The 8,109-nt window shown below is 34.9% G+C and overlaps 1 non-coding gene across 1 annotated transcript; it reads right to left on the bottom strand.

The window, feature by feature from the left end:
* Positions 1 to 7,662: 7,662 nt before the first annotated feature.
* On the bottom strand, positions 7,663 to 7,769 carry LOC127089595 (small nucleolar RNA R71). The gene has a single exon (XR_007791170.1). It is a non-coding gene; the product is annotated as a small nucleolar RNA R71 (small nucleolar RNA).
* Positions 7,770 to 8,109: the final 340 nt, after the last annotated feature.

Genomic DNA, 8,109 nt, shown 5'->3' with positions numbered 1-8,109 from the left:
TTCACATTTGCATTCATTCATTAGCATACATTCTCATATAAATTATAAATTTTAATTTATTTATTATGTGATACAGATATAAAAAATAATAATAATTTTGGTTATCTGTATGATATAAATAAATTATATATATATATAAATAAAATAGTTTTAATTCAATGATAAATAAAAATACATTTGAATTTTAATTGTATAATTAAAATTTTAAATTAATTTTATTGGTTAAAGCTCATTAAATTATAATAACTATTTTTTATAATTTAGTGACTCATGTTCCATTTATTCATTATTTATAAATAGTATTTATTTAGTAATTCACGTTTTTTACTTAATAAAATTTATTTATAAGAGTAACATTTTTTTAAGCCTATAAATTATAAAATAATTTTGGTTGATATAAGTAAGAATAATTTTTATTTTTATTTTTTTAAATGATGAAAGTAAAAATAGAAATAGGTTTAAATTTTAATTCAATTATGTAACTAAAATTTAAATTAATTTTTATTTAATAAATATTTAGTAAGGTTAAACCCTAACTCTCCTAAAGTATAGGAAGGGATCCAAATATTTAGCAAGGTTAAACCCTAAAGTATAGGAAGGGATCCAAATATTTAGCAAGGTCAAACCCTAATCCACACCATTATAAATACTTCATATGGCTGCAGCAAAAGGGGGAAAGAGAAAAAAGAGGAGAGATATAGGAGAAGAAGATACACAAGGCAAGGCAGAAGCAAGAAGATTCACGGGCAGGGAAAAGAGAAGCAACCATAAAGCACTCATAGCCTGAATAAGAACAACACACATACAGTGAGCAAGCTAGAAGAATCCAAATCCCCAGTAAGTGTTCATTATGGAATTTGCATCCAGCATGATTACCTTACAATACTCCTTAATTCATGCATGAATAATATTGGTTTAATATATATTTGAGATGATGTATTCATGGTTTGGTGGATGTTGATATTGCTTTATTCAAGTATGCATCTGTTCTTGATATGTCATAGCATGTTGGAGAAATTCTGTTTGCATGATTAAAGAATTATATCTGTCATTTAATTATTATTATATGAGTGTTGTTTCTAGCATGATTATGTTTATTTCACATGTTGTTATTACATAATAATGATGATGATGATATTATGGTGATAATATAAATCCTTGGTTGTCTTTAACATGTATGTGTAAGGTTTGTTTTATCATTATCACTTGCAGTAAAGAGAACTAATACATGAGTAAAATAATATAAGCTTCTTGATTTGTGCATGGCTATTTTTATTATTGCATAATGATTACATATGATCTTATTTTATGTGTGTGGTTTGATATAAGATGAAGTTACAGGTTTGTTGTATTCACATGAAAGAAACAGCATGAGAAAAAATAAAGTAGCTTGCCGTAAGAGAGAAAGCTGTAACATGCATGGTGGTGTTGTGTCAAAATGGAAAAATCCATGTAGAATTAATATATAATTTAATGAAGGCGAATAAATAACGAATGGACCAACATGGCTCGTTGGTAGCTCCCCCCTCACTGCAACGTAGAACTAATATATATTTTTTAGATTTAATTAGGATTTTTTTTTATTTCTTTTTTTTAGTTTAATTAGGTTTTATTATTTTGTATGCCCTTTTAATTTTGTACTCGTTAATTAAGATTTATATATTTTATATCCCCTTTTAAATTATGTACCCCCCATCCCGAAGCCATGTAATAGCGTAGTCTTATTTTCCGCACTTTAATTTTTCCATACTGTAAATATAACTGTCTAGATGTATGCTAATAGGATTGCATGGAAAGATAAATAATCGAACTTAGATAAATTAATTCAAGATAATATATCATTTCCACACTTGCACCTCTAGGGTAACCCTCTCTTTGTTGCCTTACGATATTACGGTCATGTCCCACGAATGTGGGGATACCCTTAGCAAAGACCCTTTCGATTAAATCATCATCATACCTAAACAGATAAGTCATAGTCCCTTCGATCAAAAGGTCAATGTCCCTACAAGATAAATCATAGTCCCTCGAACGTTGCCTTCGAATATATGACTTTGTCCCTCGATGACCCTTCGTTGTAGCCTACGATTAAATGATGATCGTCCCTTCGAATGCTAAGGTATACTTACATATGTTGCCTTCAATGGCCAATCGACGACCCCACGATGTCCCTTTACATCCAAAGGATAAGACTACTTACTTCTAAATAGTAAGGACAGTTTTACCCTCCTAAGGATAGGAAATACCCATAAAGACCTTGGTTAGGTATAACTCTTAAATGCTTGCTCACAACTTAAAATACTTTTCACACCTCACACTTTTCAAAACATCTTTTAGAAAATCACCACTTGGTATACATTCGCACCAGAATCATCGCCGAGTTATATTTTTCTAAACATCTTTCAAAATCAAACGAGATAAACACTTTGTATACATTCGTACAAGAATCATTACAAAGTTAAACTCTCCTTTCAAAATATTTTCTAAACACACCACATTTCTCAAACACTTTCTCAAACAAGGAAAACATAAGTGAGTTAAGCAATTAAGAGCCCATGGATAACCATGGATACAAAGGGTGCTAACACCTTCCCTTTGTATAATGTACCTCCCGAACTCAAAATCTAATCAAGGTCTTTCCTGTTCTTTTCCGCCTTTCCTTATTGGATAAAAGAAAAGTCGGTGGCGACTCTTGCTATCCGCAACATTGCTTTTCAAAGCAAAAACACAAAGTTAGTTCACCGTATCACAGTAGGAATTCTACAGTCCTATCCTTCTCCATTACTTAAGGCTCGTGTCATACAACTTGGATCATGATTGATAAGTTGTTGATGTAGTCCTTGCTTGTTGCATTGTTTTCTTTACGAAGGGAGAGACTTGCTAAATGTAATATTTGAATTATGCTAAAGTCTATGAATGAAGGTGAATACGATGAGCACTGGGTCATTCGCCCTATACCCAAATATATTCAGAATGGAGGTATGAATTCTCCTGTCCCATTCCTGCTTTATTACTTAAGGCTCATGTCGCATAATCCTAACTTTGATTTGGCAAGCTCTTGAAGATGACATCTTTGATGTCGTTTGTATTATTCACTACTTGGTATGACCGAAGATGCCTTGATTGAGAATCTGTCTTGAGGCCTTGAGCTCCAAAGCTTACAGGAAAAGTCTTATTAAGTAACCAATGGTCTTTTGGTCACTCAAATTAGACTGTGGGATTATATAATATCAAAGGATTTTATTGATCAAAATTGCTTTTGATCACTTTGAATCGGAGGGTTTGATTTAATTTGAAACTAGGTTAGAACCTAATCTAATGGTTAGAAATGATCAAACTAACCTAAGGGATCATGTTATGTTTAGTCATGTTTTGGTTAAAAATTCTATGTCAAAAATTCCTAAGGGAACATGCAATTATATGGTAAAATTACCAAAATAATCCCTAAGGGGTAAAATGGTCAATTCATAAAAATATCCAATTATGAACACAAACTTAATTCTAATTAAAGTCTAATTAGAAACTATAAGTTGATTAAGTCCTAAATTCTAAAATTAACCTAATGTTCAGCTACTAACTAAATTCTAAAATTAACTAAAAATCTAATTATTCTAATTTCTAATTTAACTAAACTATATTAAAATTCTAATTAGAAAACTATAAAAAAATCCAATTAATTCCTAAATTCTAATTAAATCTAAACCTAATTAAAACTAAATTTAATATCTAAAACAATTAATAAATGGCAAAAAAATAAAATATTAAAAGAAAATAAATTAAAAATGCAATAAAAGAAATGGGCCAAGGGGGGTAAGAAACATGAACTTGGAGGTGTAATGAGTGATTTAGGCGCATGGGCCTGACCCTGAAAGTCCAACTGAAAATGGCTTTGGCTAGGGGGTGCAGCAAGGAAAGGCAGAGTGAAAGACCGGAATCTTCAATGGGCTTGAGTGGATTAAGCCCAGTAATAAGCCAAACCCAATGGAAAACGTTGATATGACCAAAGTCAACAATTTTGAATGCTCCAAACGCGCGTTTTCCACTTGGCCGGTCTCAACTCAACTGAAACCGAGTCTGGCCATGGGCCACCGCGTCGGTCGTCACTCCCGGCAGCTGTGGCCACCAAAACCTAAATTGGATCTATCAAAATAAATGTATATTCATGCCCTATCTGAATCCATGGCTAATTTCATGAAATTGGACCTCTAAGTCCCTAACCGGATCCATTCAAACCAAGAACCCTAACCGTTCAAACCTAAGTTAAGTTCTGAATTCCAGGATTCAAAGACCCGGAGATAAGGGCTTTGAATCTTCTCCTTACCCTCTACAAACTGATAATCGAAATTTAAGGAATGAAGTATTTTGGGACTTATCGTGGTCGGAGGAGGATGAAGATGATGACAAACCGATGAACTTCCTACTTCCAGGTAATAATTCTGACTCTTTCTTATTCCTTGGTATCCTCTTTCTATCTCCTCTTCTTCTTCTTTTTATGGATTCAACACTGAGTGAATTGATGCTCTGGTACTGTATGGGAGGAGCTTAGCACAAGCTAGAATTGAAGCTCTACTGGTGAGCTTCAATAGCTTTAGTATCGTGTGTGTAGTGAGAGTTAAGGAGAGGGAAAGAATAAGAGAATGCAAGGATTTGAGAGTGATGGAATGGTTCCAAGGGTTTTGAAATAATGATTGAGATGATGATATATAGGCAATAGGTTTGGATTGACATAGGTTTGGAGTTAGTTGCAATTAGGTTTGGAATTAGCTTGGGAATTAGTTAGGATGAACTCAGTGAGTTTAATCAATTAACTCACTCAGTTGGGAGTTAGTTGATGCAATTAGTTAGTTAGGCTCAAATTGGTTAGCTGGTTGGGTTTTGAGTGATTCTGAAACTGGATAATGCATGTTGTTTTTTAGTGACATTGGCCTTGAAGTTTGATTGATAACCTGTTGAACAGGTTCCCTTTTTAAATCTAATTTGGTTAGTGACTTGAATTAGGCAGTGTTGGATGTTATTGGTTTAGTTGTCATACATTGCTTGATGTGGGAATGTAGGTCAATACATGTTTAGGTCCCTACTGTTTTGCACATGCTTGTTTTGATTACTTTTGGACTGCATTGGATTCTAGGGGCTTGTTAAACATTATGCTGTTTTGATGCAGGTTTTGAAGTTGAATCAGGTCTGCCATGCATCCAAGGGTTTCAAGTATGTAAGGTATGACATCATGGCTTGGCTATAACCTCATCATTGATGTTGGTTTGTGCATTCAGTTAGCTCAAAGTTTGCTGAACTCCATTTATGTATCTTGCTTGTGTCTTGTTGTTAGCACTTGTATGAGCAGGTTAACTGATAACACTGGAATTTACCGTATTTTCGACTCCGATTTCACATGCATTCTAGTTGTTTTATTATCATTTTGTTGTGTTATTGCTATGTTTTCCTTTGTTTTCAGGTTTTTACTTTAATCGGAGCCCCGATCGAGAAAAGGAGTGAAAAAGAGCTAAAACCCAAAAATTCAGCATTTTGTACTTGTGGCCTACCCCATGGCTGGCGCCATAGACCCTGCCATGACGTGTCCAAGCTCAACTTCCCTCAAGTTCCACTTTCCCCACTACTTCCACTAAGGCGCCTCATTTTGTGCTTGTGGCGGGCGCCATGGCCTTGTGGCGGGCGCCACAAGAGGAAAGTTTTTCCCTCCCATTTTCAAGTTGAAGGGCATCCTTGTCATTTCCATCTTTTTACTTGCTTATAAATAGAAACTCGAAATCACTTTTACAATCATCCAAACTTAGAGCAGAGGCAAACTCAGAGCAACTTTGTTTCACTTAGGCATATATTCAGTATTTTAAAGTGGTAATCGCTTCGCATTGGAGTGTTACCACAATCGTGTAATCAAGTCTGTGATAGAGTCTGTACTCGAGTTTGGAGCACTTTGGAAGGAAGTTAATCCTACCGCCATTTTCATTTCCGCTTTGCAATTTATTCAACCCTCCGATTGGAGCAGGTTTTTATTACTAGTCTTTATCTTATTTATTTTCCTCGCACTCGCTTTAAATTATTTATTTTCCTCGCACTCGCTTTAAATTATTTATTTCCTCGCACTTGCTTTAAATTATTTATTTCCTCGCATTCGCTTTAAATTATTTATTTTCCCGCACTCGCTTTACTTTATTTATTTTCCCGCACTCGCTTTACTTTATTTATTTTCCTCGCACTTGCTTTAAATTATTTATTTCTCGCACTCGCACTACTTTTATTTACTTTCCGCACTCGCACTACTTTTATTTACTTTCCGCACTTGCACTACTTTTATTTAAATTAATGCACATTTACTTTACCATGTCTAACTAAATCTATAAGGTTAGAATGTAAGAATCGTAATTGAACCGCTAATCCGTACAATTGTTCGTAGAAACACTTAAGGGCTATTTTAACTTTCAACTTAAGTTTTCCCGCACTTCAATTCCGTTGGGTAAGATCGAAAGCCGTCCAACGTCTTTTTAAACTTAATTGTTTTTAACTATTTCAAAAACAGCGAAAGCGCTTTGTTTAGTTCATTAGGAGATTTTAACATTAAGAGGAAAAGAGTTTTTAAAACTATTTTCGGACACGTTTATAAGTTTAGAGTCTGGTTCGTAAGAACCTCTTTTGGTTAAGAAATCCAGGTTATAATACTTTTCAACTTAGTCAAGATACTATATTTCTTAAAAATAGGTTTACTACTCTAACGCAATGCGCGCCTTATTATAAGTGACAATAAGAGGGTTTGATTAGGGAGTACAACTCGGTTCTGAATACGCGAAAGCGACAGTTCCCGTTAAATTAGTTCTTTTCAAAGTAGAAAACATTGCCCATAAGTAGCTCTATTAGCAAGTACTTGGATTATTAATTGATTACGTGAATTACATTCGACCCTGTCTTTATTAATTAATCTTTATTCAACACTTTACTTTTCATTGCACACTCCAAAAACACTTATTTTGATTGCCTTTGATAAACACCATAACGACAGATAACGATAGATTGACACTTGGTCTCTGGGGATTCGATAATCTTTTATATTACTCTGACGCGTTCGTATACTTACGAAAAACAACACATCAAGTTTTTGGCACCGTTGTCGGGGACCAATTCCGTCAAATTTCATTTCCTTGTTGTTATATCGTTTAGACTTAGGTTATTTCCCGCCGGTCAATGCGAAGAACTCGCGGCACCGGAAGTTTAAGCTTAGTATACCCTCTGGCGAAACCTGAACGTTACGCTCGCGCACGTTTATTCTTTCATAAAATTAAGAGAGCTATGGCCGAAGATCAAAACTAAAGACCTCTTAAAGATTTCTCTCAACCATCTAATGAAGAACCTAGTTCTAGTATAGTAAACCCAACCATCCCAGCTAATAATTTTGAACTAGTGCAACAGAGACAATTCGCAGGTCCCGCTACTGAGAACCCAAACCAACATTTAAAAATATTTCTTCAATTAGCAGATACTTTTAAAACCAATGGAGCTTCTCCTGAGGCAATACGTTTATGATTATTCCCTTTTTCCCTCAGAGATAAAGCCCTATCATGGTTAGATTCCCTTCCACCCAATTCCATTACGATTTGGGATAACCTTAGAAGAGTTTTTCTTGCTAGATATTTTCCCCCGAGTAATACCGCCGTTCTTCGAAACCATATAACTATATTTACCCAAAACCAAGGAGAATCGTTGTTCGAAGCTTGGGAGAGATATAAAGAGTTGTTACGAGCATGCCCATATCACGGCTTAGAAAATTGGTTAATCATTGAAACCTTCTATAATGGACTTCATTACAACACAAAGATGACCATCGACGCTGCCGCAGGCGGTGCTCTGATGAACAAACCTTATCCTGAAGCTAGTGCCCTCATCGAAGATATGGCTCAAAACCATCAATCATGGGGAGTTGAACGAGCGACAGTAGAGAAGAAGGAAGCCCAAGGAGGAGTGCATGAACTAAGCTCTATAGACACGATGCAAGCTAAAATGGATGCATTAGCCCTCAAGGTCGAGCATATGTGCATAAACCCGAATACTGTAGCCGCAGTTTCGTCGGATTGTGAGATATGTGGAACCAAAGGACACCAA

Source organism: Lathyrus oleraceus, chromosome 5, assembly GCF_024323335.1.
Source record: "Lathyrus oleraceus cultivar Zhongwan6 chromosome 5, CAAS_Psat_ZW6_1.0, whole genome shotgun sequence".
Taxonomy (NCBI): Eukaryota; Viridiplantae; Streptophyta; class Magnoliopsida; order Fabales; family Fabaceae; genus Lathyrus; species Lathyrus oleraceus.
Note: the sequence above shows the minus strand (reverse complement) of the source record. Positions and strands in the feature narration are given on the sequence as shown.